The sequence below is a fragment of the Scleropages formosus genome, chromosome 14 (assembly GCF_900964775.1).
Source record: "Scleropages formosus chromosome 14, fSclFor1.1, whole genome shotgun sequence".
Taxonomy (NCBI): Eukaryota; Metazoa; Chordata; class Actinopteri; order Osteoglossiformes; family Osteoglossidae; genus Scleropages; species Scleropages formosus.
The window spans coordinates 6,033,042-6,045,645 of record NC_041819.1 but is presented as its reverse complement, the minus strand read 5'-3'; the positions used below and the strand labels follow the sequence as shown (position 1 = coordinate 6,045,645).

The 12,604-nt window shown below is 43.2% G+C and overlaps 1 protein-coding gene across 3 annotated transcripts in view; it reads left to right on the top strand.

Annotated features, from left to right (window-relative positions):
* The first annotated feature begins 7,703 nt into the window (after positions 1–7,703).
* LOC108920430 (F-box-like/WD repeat-containing protein TBL1X) overlaps positions 7,704–12,604 on the top strand; it is a 30,290-nt gene continuing 25,389 nt past the window's right edge. Inside the window, exons 1-2 of one of the 3 annotated variants that reach the window (XM_018729178.2) lie at positions 7,704–7,768; positions 8,674–8,871. The gene's annotated coding sequence lies outside the window, so the exon portion shown is untranslated. Of the gene's footprint in view, positions 7,769–7,789; positions 7,843–8,673; positions 8,877–12,604 lie in introns of those variants that run through there. The other 2 variants (XM_018729176.2, XM_029257708.1) reach the window with 2 other exon arrangements.

Sequence of the window (12,604 nt, the reverse complement as noted above, 5' to 3'; positions counted from 1 at the left end):
GCAAAGTGAGAATAAACCCAGGTCTTCAGCGACAAGGTAAGAGCTCTAATCACTGCCACCTGCTGCCCCACTGTTTAGTTTTAATAGTAATTACTTTTATATTATTTTTTTATGTTTACTCTCTCTGAGAGTTTGTGCATAAATCAAAACAGCGTTAATTGCTTTATTATACTTTTTATCAACATGCCTTAAATTTTACTAATATAGGTGCAATTTAATTAAATGGATCATTATCATTTTAAAATGTATTACTTAGAAATTTACTGTTATTGACCCATTTATATGGCAAGATACTGTTGCTGGGCCAATTCTAGAGACATTCAATTGCTGAGGGACACAGCAGCACTTCCCTCCAGGGGAAGTAAAAAGCCTGGGGTATCCTCGGGTCTTATTGAAAGATAGAGAGCAAAATGATGAAATATGTTTTCATGCAGTTATATCTGCAGTTAATACCGGAAAAACAAGGATGAACTTGTTCGTCTGTAGCGGCAGCAAACTGTATTCAGCTGAGTTTATTCTCAACAGATGTATAAAGGCGAGTATAACCTTGCTGGGAATTTCTTTCCATCATGCATCAGCCGGACCACTTTATTCTCTGCTCAATATCCAAATATTCTCAATCAGGGTAAAGCTGACCTGAATAATCCTTCTAGAAGTTAATACATTTGTATGTGGGGGGGGATTTAGTTTGTTGTACATCTGAGCATAATACACTTCCATGTAAGGATTGCAGGGTTTCAATTACATTCTGCTAAAAGGTGCTGGAGAAATGTAAACAGGGGCGAACATGCTGAAATAGGGTGAAGGAAGAGCAGTGCGGTAGTGCTGTACTGTATTGTACTGAACTTTCCTGCACTGCACTGCACTGTAGTACATGTGCGCACACTGCGCGCCCCTGTCAATGTGCGCTTTTGGCCGCTGGATGGCAGTGTTGTCCCGTTAAAGTCCTCTCACAGGTCCACGCTGGAGAGGAGAGGACAAGTCCTCGGACATTCTGGCTCATTCTATTTGCTGACACTAAAGCTGAAGCCTCCGCTCCAGAATGTCCATTTTCAACTCATGGCTATTTAGTGTAAGGTAGTGAAACAGCGCAGAACTAAAGTAAACTAAATAAAGCACTCTTGATTGGACTGAGCCTGGCGCAGTCCGTTTCTTCGCCCAGTCTCCCTAAACATGGGAAAAAATAATATTATATAAATGTTTTTCTTTTTTGGCAGCTCTGCGCAGTGGAACTGTGCGTTGTTTTGGATAAAAGCAACCAGGCCCTCCACCTTTAACATGTGCGGTTAAACGCTGTTAGCTAAATTAATGGTGATTGAGTTATTATATTGACAGCCGTTTCCCAGGTTGCCGGGATGCTTGCAAATGTTATTTGGGCTGCAGGGAAATTATTCTTGGAGACAGGGAAAAACAGGATGTGCTTACCAAACAGAGAGGCTCCGTTTAAAAATGTTTCGTTTTACCATTCACCCACTGAATCAATATGGGAGAATTTAATTACGCCCAATTCGGAAAAAAAGGGGATTCATGTGCTCCCAAGGAAATAGAAAACAGGAGGTGATGCTAATTAAATAAAATAGAAGTGTGTTTGCGCTGAAGATAGTCTAGGATGGATTAGACCTCAAGGGTTTTGTCACCTGACATTTCCACTCATCAGCAATTTAGAAATGAGCATCCAGAGGTGTAACTCATTCCTCTGGGTGTGATGGAACAGATATTATTTTAATAATTCAACTCCTATAAAATTCACTCTGAGACCAAACTCTATTTACATGCAGCAGCAGGCATTTTCGGGCTGCCTTCCTATTAAGCTTTGTATAATTTATAAATATATCTGTAACTTATAGAATCGAGTCGGTGTTCTCAACATCACACATCTCCACCTTGTTGCAGGAAATAAACCGAGCTCTTTCGTTAACAACCTTATTTGTTCTCAGTTAACCTCAATTGTTATTCTTATTTGCTTCAAACTACTCCAGATTTTCTTTTATCTGACACAAAGTGCCTTTTCAAAGGTAACATACTGGTAAACACCATCTTATTAGTACAGTAACATTACTTGTGCTGACGTATAAAATATTATACTGTCCTTTTGCAGATGAATTTTTTTTCACTGATTTATAGTCGATTTCCAGATTTCACACGTTGTGCATGATCTTTGTCTCTAGTAGCATCCCCCATCCACCTATCCATCCACAATAGGGAGCTCTTGCCAGGAAACCTCGTATCTCAACTAGATACATTACAGAATCTTAAAAAAAAAAAACAATTCTGAAAATTAGGTGACAGAAATAGCAAGTGATCTCACTCACTATAGACATTATTCCGGTAAAGATCTGGGTTTGTGGTGTAAAAAAAACTCCAGTTTCGTTCTCAGTTTCCAGGACAGGAAGTGCTGGTGAAACCTTCAGAGAAGTACCGAAACTCTTCGGCGATATCTGACATTAAAAACAACAACGTTACGACAGGGTTCACTCATAAAACATGGAGAAAGAGCAACATCGCTGTCGGGGTCTATGCTGAACTACTTGAGGCACATCTGGGCTGGAAATTGTTGAATATGTTACTTGCATGTGCTTCATCAAAGACAGTGGTGCCGCACCAGGGTAAACAATTTTTTTTTTTTTTCTGTGAACTACCTTGATAAAGCAAATTTAAGCACCAACATTAACACTGCAGAGTCCTGCTGCGAGGAAAACAGTGTATTGTCTTCAGCGATTGCCCTCTGAGCATAGCGGGAGCATTAAACACACCCACGTGTGCCCACCTGCCATGGTCTCCATGGAAACCTGTCATCATGACATTTCAAACAGCAGCACCTCTAAAACAGCGCTGCTCTTCAGCGCGTTTGTCAGCGGGCCGCGACAAAAAAAAAAACACGGCCGACATCAAGCAGATTATCTTCATTAATCTCATCGCGAGCATTTTGTTATGGCAGGCGTGAAAGGATCACCAGTCGGGATGAAACATGGAGAACTCTAGTTTTACACATTATTCTAATAATACAGGCTGAACTGCATGTTGCCACAGCTGACCAAACCAGCTGTACATCAGTCTGGGTCCCTCCTGTTCAAAGGGTCCATTAAAAAACAGATTTAACTTTTTCTCTTTTTATATACAGTGCATACAAAATTTATCAAATTAATTTAAATGTTGCTTAAAAAGGGAAAGATGTCATCAGTATGGAGCAATAAAAACAGGAAACTTGATTAACTAGGACTTCAAAATTTATCACCTCCAGACAGACATATATTTACCATATATATGTGGTCTTTTTTTATTTTGATATAGTGAGTATTATACATTAATGTTCTTTGTACCCTCAGCTGTATTTATACTATTTTTCAGGAAAAATGGAAGAAAATACATTCTTAACGTTGACATTAATATAACATGTAAACAGTTCCCTTGAGCAGCAATAGTAAGGGACAGGGCTGCTGGATTTCAGTATCCAGGGGGTCTGAGGAAAGTAACACAAACCCCCTTTCCAGTGCCCTTTGGCCATTAAAACATCCACCTAAACGCCAGACACATCATGTATTCAAGTTTTCCTGACCTGTCTATCCAGATCATAAAAAAATATGAGATGGCTGGAAATATCAATTGTTGCAGCTGAATACAACCCCAAACATAAATGTATGGATTATAGGATTACTGCAACCAGTCAAGACAGATGCATATATACTCACATGGATTATCGGATTGCTGGATTAGTGCGGGAAATTAATACTGATGCATATATATATGACTATGATTACTGAATATAATATGTCATTGTGAAAAACACAATATGTGTACCATTTAGTGGCATTGTATTGCAAGGTTTAAAAAATAGAATAGCTACATTATTTCTAGGTTGTGGGTTAAAATGAAAACAAGAGAACAAATGCAGATAAATTCATAGCAATTCCTGGCATGATTTTTTTTTTCTTTGACAGACTTCTTAATATAAATTAACTGCTCATTCAGCTTTAAGTTTCAAGAACAAGGCGACACAATAGGAATTTTTTCAGATAGCACCAAAAATATCGACCAACATCAACAACTGCTGATCCCGACAAACCGGAGCCTATGCTGGAGATATAAGGCGCAAGGGGACACAACCGGGATGGGACGCCAGTCCATCGCAAGGCACCCCAACCTGGACTCGAGCTCCAGCCCCCCACACAGCGGGCACTGGCCAAACCCATTGCACCACCACACCCCCCAGCACCACAAATGTTCCATTAATATCCATCTTATCAAGATAAAAGCCACCCACTGTTATATTTGACTGTATAATATTCCAGGAATACCTAATTAATTAGAAGGGAAGTTGGATGGAAAGCAAGACAATATAGTGTAGTCAGAACATCTATAACAATGAAAAAAAAATGGATCACTGGGACAGAAAACAGATGTGTACACAGCTGCACGGCCATCATAATGTAACAGTATATAATCGTATGCCTTCATGCTTCGCAAGGCAAGGGAAGGACAGGGGACAGTGGACTCTGGTGTCTTTGTCCATGCATGGGGATGTGCCCATTGAAAGAAACACATAAATTCCTAAACTCAAACTCTGCACCCTCCAAGCAGCTCAGGAGCTATGAGGCACCAGCTCTACCTGCTGTGCCACTGCATTTTGTACTCGTTGAGTTAGGGTAAACAGAGAGCGGCGCATGTTGTCAGCTTTGTGACAGAGCTGAAAGACCTTGCCCAACAATGGATTTAAGTCGGTCTTGTTTTCCGTAGTTTGCCTGTGAACTGGGATGAAGTACGAAGGTGAATCATCATCCATCCATTCAAGTACACATCCATTCTCAATAACTGCCTGTCCAGTTGAGGTGACGGTCATCCAGAGGCTATCCAAGGAAACAGAGTGTAAGGTGGAATGTACGGAGGCTGTGTCATACCGAAGTCCTTCACTGATCATATATTAGGATATGGGCCTTCACCAGCACACACACACACACACACACACACACACACACACACACACACACACTTCTAATAAGGCTCCATCCCATTAGATGGCGCTGTGCTATAAAGTGAAAGTGTAAAATATTAAATCGCATAACATCGTGAAGTCTTGTTGGAATTATTGGACATGTGAAGACCTCATCCACTGTCTCCAGGAAATATATTGAGTCAACCAGTGGTGTAACAACTTGTCTGGTATTGGGGCACCAAAAAATGATAGCAATCGTATAAGACTGGATGGGATAGAACAGGGTAATACTTTATTAGGTCCCTGCAGGGAAATTCACACAGAGCTCGCTGGTCAACATGGCACATAACAATAAAGTGCAGTTATGCTGCCAAAAAAATAAACAACAAATAAAAAGAAAAAAAAAGACTAAATCAGCATTAACCAATAAATACTCATGTACAGTTAATGTAAATACACAGACTTGCTTGAGCTTTGTTACATTTATGGAGTCACCCAAAAATCATCTCAGATAAATCTTATTTTGTACATGAAAGACTGCAAAGCATTTTTAGAATAAAAAATCTGAATACAGAAATTAATTTAAATGTTGCCTAAAAAGGGAACGATGTCATCAGTATGGAGCAATAAAAACAGGAAACTTGATTAACTAGGCCTTCAAGCTCAGAACCTTGACCTATTGCATAAGCAGTCTTCGACATTCGACCACAGTCCTGCCTGTTATAAATATGTGAAACAGTCATACTGAAAGCATGTTGCCATTTTTGACAATGTTGTTTATTAATCTGTTTTTTACAAGTTATTCATGCTGAACTCCGGCTCTGGATGTTCGATTTCAAACTGTCAACCAGACCCTCGACTGTGATTCTTCTATGCGGGTTTGGATGAGGGTGGGCGAAGGGTTGCACAAGGTCACTACGGGGTGGATTTAAAAACCCTGCAGCCTCCCTTTCTGACTAGGCACACGTCCCAGGGACGAACCCTGTCGAGCAACCCACGCCCGGTCCCTTTTTTTCTCAGAATAAAGGTCAAGACTCTTCAGCGATGCCTCCATCATGCAGACGGACACGCTGCTCCGATGATGTGCGGGGCTCCCTGAGCGCCACACTGAGCACTGGGGCCAGGAGGAGAGCCCACGTTCCCCGGCCCGCCAAGCACCAAGAACCACGTGACTGTCCTCGAGGTCTCCCTTCCCCCACTAGTCACATATTCCCAACCCCCCCCTGCTATTTGGGACTGTCTAGAGAGGTCATGTGACCCTCATCAGTCTCCCAGCATGGGGGAGGGGAAGCAGATTGAACCTGTTCTTTGTTAAGAGGTCAAAGCCAGCTCTGTGGTTAGAAAAGCAGCAGCCACCCAGCTCCTAATAGAGGTGCACTCACTCTGCAGTGCGTAATCCACTTACTGTACACTCCTAGGCTTTTTAAAACAGAAGGACAGGCAGTTAAAATGTTACCAATAAGGAACAAGACCCAAAGCTGGGTTTTCAATTTAGGGCGCTGGGTAACTGTAGCCAGTAATGGTCCAAGTTACTGACCATGTCGCTCCTAATAGCCTCGGAGAAATAGGTTATTGATCTGCGGTACGTGAATGGTACGGCAGTTAGAATAAGAATGTTAGGCAGATCTAAACATTTTGATTGTTCAAATGGAACTTGAAGATGTTTTTTTTATGTTTAACAGACAGAAAGTAATCATATATTAAGAGCACATTTCACTGCACAAAGCATTTCACTGCAAGTCGCACTAAATATGGTTGTTTATGTGACAAAAACTTGGAACTTGAAACATTAACAGCATGATTATAAGTGTGTAAAATATTCTTGATCAAGATGAATTATCATGTAAATTACAAGTAGACACTTCCTTTCTCAGATGGATTTATATGGTATCCAAATGATGGCTGTAATATATATTATTTAATTACAAAACATATACATATATCTAGAGGGGGTGCGGTGGCGCAGTGGGTTGGACCACAGTCCTGCTCTCCGGTGGGTCTGGGGTTCGAGTCCCGCTTGGGGTGCCTTGCGACGGACTGGCGTCCCGTCCTGGGTGTGTCCCCTCCCCCTCCGGCCTTACGCCCTGTGTTACCGGGCAGGCTCCGGTTCCCCGCGACCCCGTCTGGGACAAGCGGTTCTGAAAATGTGTGTGTGTACATATATATATATATGTATGTATGTGACCCCGTATGGGACAAGCGGTTCTGAAAATGTGTGTGTGTATGTATGTATGTATATATTATATGCAGTATTTCATAGGTTTACTGTGGCCAACACAAAATCATAAACACATTTATATAGTACTTCTGTCTATATATCAGTCTTTTGTTATGTTCAAATGGAGGACAAGGCCTAATGTTTAAATATTGGGATTATGAAGGAGAGGAAAGCCCATCCCCCGCACTGGAGAATGCTGCCATACTCTTAGAAAAGCTCTTGACCTGGATTTCTTTTTGGGGAAATAATGAAGCCGCACAAGTAGGTAAACATAACAAGTGACTTTAGAAAATCGTCTGTTGTTGGGCTATGAAGGCCGTCCCCGGTTACATAAAATATGCATATTTTTAGCGCTAATGTAGCTATAGAATAATCGCTGGTTCACAATCTAATAGAAGGGCATTCTGGAATGACTTTTTTTAATGAGCGCAGCTATTCCATTGTTTACGGCCGCCGGAGGAATGTGACATACTAACGCGGAGCCGTAATGATGTCAACGTGTTATTTACTTTCCAAATGTGAATGACTGGGCACGGCGAAAGGAGGATTAATCAGGCGCGAGGTGACCGCACAGGCGGAAAAGAGGGAGCGGGGAGCGCGCATGGAGGAGGCCACACACGGTATGTTAAATCATCATAACACTTCAGATACACTACCTTTTCCACCTCCTTCGAATTCAGAGCTCATTTAAAAGGTTCGTGTCTTATGAACTTGAGATATATCATTTATATCAATTGTACAGTCCCGGTCCGAACTGGTGTGGCAGTGTGTGTTATTCCTTTGTGACAGGGTGATTAGTTATTTGCATTGATTCGATTGTGTTTATCATGTTTAGTAATGTGTAACTAATATCAGAGGCTAGCAAATAGAGATATAATAGAGAGTAAAAAGGACTGAATTGTCAAAATATTATTTATGTTAATAATAGCATAACACTATTTTTACAAAAGGGTTCGACGAGTTGCTTTTGAGAAGCACATTTTCACATAAAATCAAAAACATAAGCACATCACGGGCATTTGAGGGTTAAAATACATTTTACATAACTTCAGTGTCTTCGGTCATTTCTAATTATTGCAGTATGCAGACATGCACCGCGTTATGTAAAGTCTCAGCATGATGACATATGAAATATGGAACAGTCAGAAAAGATAGCTGATCAGGATGTACCATGAGTTAGTGAACCTTTGCACGTCCTATCTGTGTGTGTGTGTGTGTGTGTGTGTGCGCGCGCGCGCGTGCGTGCGTGTGTGTTTCACATGTTCACTGATGTTCAGAGATACACTTTGTGGGGGGATGAGCTGCTTCAAGGCACCTTACTGATTTTTCTCCCTTGTAGGTCACTGACTGTGAGTGTGTCCCTTATTGAACCTCCAGTGTGTGTGTGTGTGTGTGTGTGTGTGTGTGTGTGTGTGTGGCTCCGCGCGGAGCGCCGTGTGTAACACCAGCAGTACAGTATAACCAGCAGTGTATCCATCCATCCTTCCAATCCATCTATCTCTCCTCCTCCGTGCGCCGCTATCAGGAGGGATCCGCGCTGCCGCTCCGCTCTGCCCCGTCTCCGCTTCTCCGTGCCCGATCTGCGCCCGATCTGCGCGTCCCCGGACCGGCCGACCGGCCCGCGGTGGAACCGCCGCAGCGGGAGCGAGCTGCGCGTCCCATGTTCAAGTTGGACCCCGTGCAGTCGCGCAAGTGAAAGGAGGCGTTGAGCAGCGCACTCTGTGTAAGGTAACTTCGCTCTTCCTTCCCGTCGTTACTGTGTTACGTATTATTCACGGCATTCTTGAAGATCCGATTTCTTTAAAAAAAAAAAAAAAAAAAAAAATGGAAAAGGAACGTGTATCGAGACTGAGTTCACTTTGAGCTGGACACTTGTGTGTGTGTGTGTGCGCGCGCGCGCGCGCGTAGGTGACATCTGTGGCTCTCCTTTGTGGAAATGAGATGCGGATCTGTAAATGCCGCTTTGCCCTCTCATGTGCTCGCGGCTCACACGGCCTTGTTTGTACTTAACACAATGGCACATTTGTTCAGTCGGTATGAAAAACATGGTACAAGCATTGTGCAGTGGGCTATCATTCACTCAGTATGCCTCTCTCACTTTCTTCTCACTTTTCCTGCTGCTTCCTTATGATACATCATGATTTTATGATGTGAGATGAAAGCCACACAACTGAAACTGGTCCGGGTGATGGCTGGGGGGCTGGGTGTGGGGGGCACATGGGCTAGGGACACGGATACTGTGCAACCGCATGGTTTCCTACACAGAGGTACCAAAGACATCATTTTCTTATTAAACAAATTATGTTTGTTGTGCAGGGGGAGTGAAGTGGTGTGCTGGGTTTGGCCTATTTCCGCCCTGTGGTGGGTCTGGGGTTTGAATCCTGCTTGGGGTGCCCTGCAGTGGACTGGCATCCTGCCCTGGGTGTGTCCCCTCCCCCTCCAGCCTTGTGCCCTGTGTTGCTGCGTTGGGCTCCAGTTCACTGTGACCCTCACTTGGGACAAGTGGTTGTGGATGGTGTGTGTGTGTGTGTGTGTGTGTGTTTCTTGTGCTTAAGAAGCACGAGGTCTGCACCGCTAGGCCCGTATCGGGATATCTCCAATTTGTTCTTGTTGCCTGTTGAAATTCCGCGGTGGGACACTTGTATAGCTCAGCTAGGTGCTGAAAGTGTCGGAATTATTTAAATGACCGCTTCCTTCTCTAAACTTACATAAAGGAAAACCCAACTAGTCGGTTGCAGTGTGTTTCCATGTGTTTGTGCAGCGCACGCCTATTTCAGCGGCGCTTTGCGCTGCACAGCTATTACAGCTGGTTTATTTGCCGGAGCTGATCAGTTAAGGCGCTTAACCCAAGAATGCAACGCTAGGGTTCGCAAGCCTTTGTTTTTAAGGGAATGAAACTCTTGCAAAGTTCTTGAAATATGGAGTGGGCTACATTTAAGTTGAAAAATCAAGACAGTTGTGTGTGACTCCCATTTTTTTTTTTCCCAGGGATGATGCTTGGACTCAAGTTTGTTGAACTCTGAAGGCAGTGATTATTTGCAAGAACACAGGGACGGAACGTGGTTCAAAAAAGGCTAAATAAACAGCAGATGACTTGAACTCACAACAGTGGTTTGTGGCAAACTTTCTTTTTGTCAGTAAGCGCTTTGTACTCTGAACTGTGGGTTAAATTGGCAACTAGGAGCTATGGCAACTAGGCGTTTCTTTGCAGTAGCTAAGTGCTTGTGTTAGGCAGGATTGGGAACTTGTTGCGGGTGTTAATGTGGTTCCACCCACTTTGTTTCATATTATGATCATGTTTTTAGCCTATTTTTTTTCTTCTCCAAAGACCTGTTCTATTTAAGTTCCATTTAAAAAGTTGGCTACTACAGCGGGGCCTGATCCTTGGATCGGCATCAGCAACTTTCAGGACGCGAGTCAATGGTCACTAAGCTGCCTGTTTGCCCTTAAAAATGCAGTCGAAATGATGTCTCGTGGCCACAAAAATGTCATTCCCCAAAGTGGCTGGGACTTGAGCCAGATGTGCCTGCGTAAAACTCTGAGTTATAAGCTAAGGGTGGGTTTGCCAGTTAATGAAGTACGAAGCTCAACCCTTTTATATTTGCACTCTGCTTTCTTTGCATCATTACTCATTAGCATCAGTGACCGTACTGAATGTTAACTGGGCGGCACGGTGGCACAGCAAGTAGCGCTGCTGTCTCACAGCTCCTGGATGGTGCGAGAGGATGTGGGTTTGATCCATGCTCAGTCAGTGTGGAGTTTGCATGTTCTCCCTGTGTCTGTGTGGGTTTCCTGTGGGTGCTCTGGTTTCCTCCCACACTCCAAAGACATGCTGTTCAGGTTCCCCCATAGTGTGTGGGTGACAGAGAGAGTGTGTGTGTTCCACTGATGTATGGATGAGTGACCCATTGTAAGTAGTGTAACTTGGAGTGTAAGTCACTGTGGTGAATAAGGTGTGTGGGCTGATAACACTACATAGTATCCATTGGAAGTGGCTTTGGAGAAAAGTGTCTGCTAAATAAATAAATGTAAGCTGACTGTGCTCTTTATACTGGGGGACCTGGGTTCAAGCCTCTGCTACGCTGAATGCAGTCCGGGCTTTCAGTGACACCTCAGCTACTCGGATGTTGTTGTCTTTCAACTGTGTTACATCACCTGATGAAGCCCGGGGCTCTTCACACAACAAATGTCAGAGGAGGTGTGTGCCTGTCATGCTTTCAAAAGGAGACATGGGAATCCATTGCTTGGCTGTAGCTACACAGGGTGAGAAATAAAAAAAAGTATGAAATTCAACAGAAAGCTGGGCATCCTCTTGGATAATATCAGACTGTACAGTTAAAATGTATTTAATTTCCTACAACTAGATGTTGTACAGTCGACGGACACTGTATATACTATAGGGGCCAGTTTGACCTAGTCTTTCATTCTAGCTTAAGCGTAATTCTAATTGTTCTACTACGAAACAAATCAAGTTAATCAGCTTCCACATGGTCCCTGCTTAAGGTAGATAGTTCAACACAATATACAAACACAGAGATGTGGCCGAATAATTTTTCATAAATACAGGACGAAATGGGGGGAAAAATGCTACTGCAGAATTTCTCCAGAGGAGGTTAACAGCAGTAAACGTTTCAGTCAATATATAAATAAATATGATCGCTACTGAAGATCATAGAGAATATTGCAAGGACCAACGAGGGCCCAACCGGTATTGAACCAGTTCCGGTTTGAAACCGGCAACCGACCAATCAGAAATCAGAAGAACCGCTCGTGCTCAAGGTCACATGAAACCAACCAATCACGTCCAAGCTTCAGCCAAGCCCACCCATCCAACTATATATAAAGGAGGAAGCATCCAACACAAACCACACAACTTGTGCACTGATGATGTCATGTTGACCGGTGATAAAACATTTGCAACCTAAAAGCCAAGCTCGGCGAGCAACCGAACACCTCAGTATAATCGCTGCCGGACTGGGCAGCCACACTAGCTGGTCACACACACACTAGTTACGTACAACAGGCTCCCCGAAAATGGGCTCCGCCGGCATATCACAACAACGTTAGCGCTGCAAAAACAGGGCAAGACGTTCCAAACAAAGACACAACCATCGATACAAACCTAGTTTCCTTGTCAACTCTGCTGAGATTGTGGAGCGGTAGTCCTGCAAGAGTTCGGTGCACCACCTGTTTGTTCCTCAGTTGTTATGAAGCTGTCAGAAAATTTAGAAAAATGAATTATCGCTGCTCGCTGCACCATATAGTGCGTACCGCTCCGGTATGTGCAATGAAAAGATTTCTCAAACACGTTTCACATATACATTATTGTACTCAGATGCAGGTACCCTCCAGGTCCTGGAAGTATTTTATTTGTTTATGGCAGAGCAGGATGTGTCTGGTTTCCCAAGAGAGTGTGCAGTTCATATTAAGATGCACAAAACAAAAATTGAAAATTG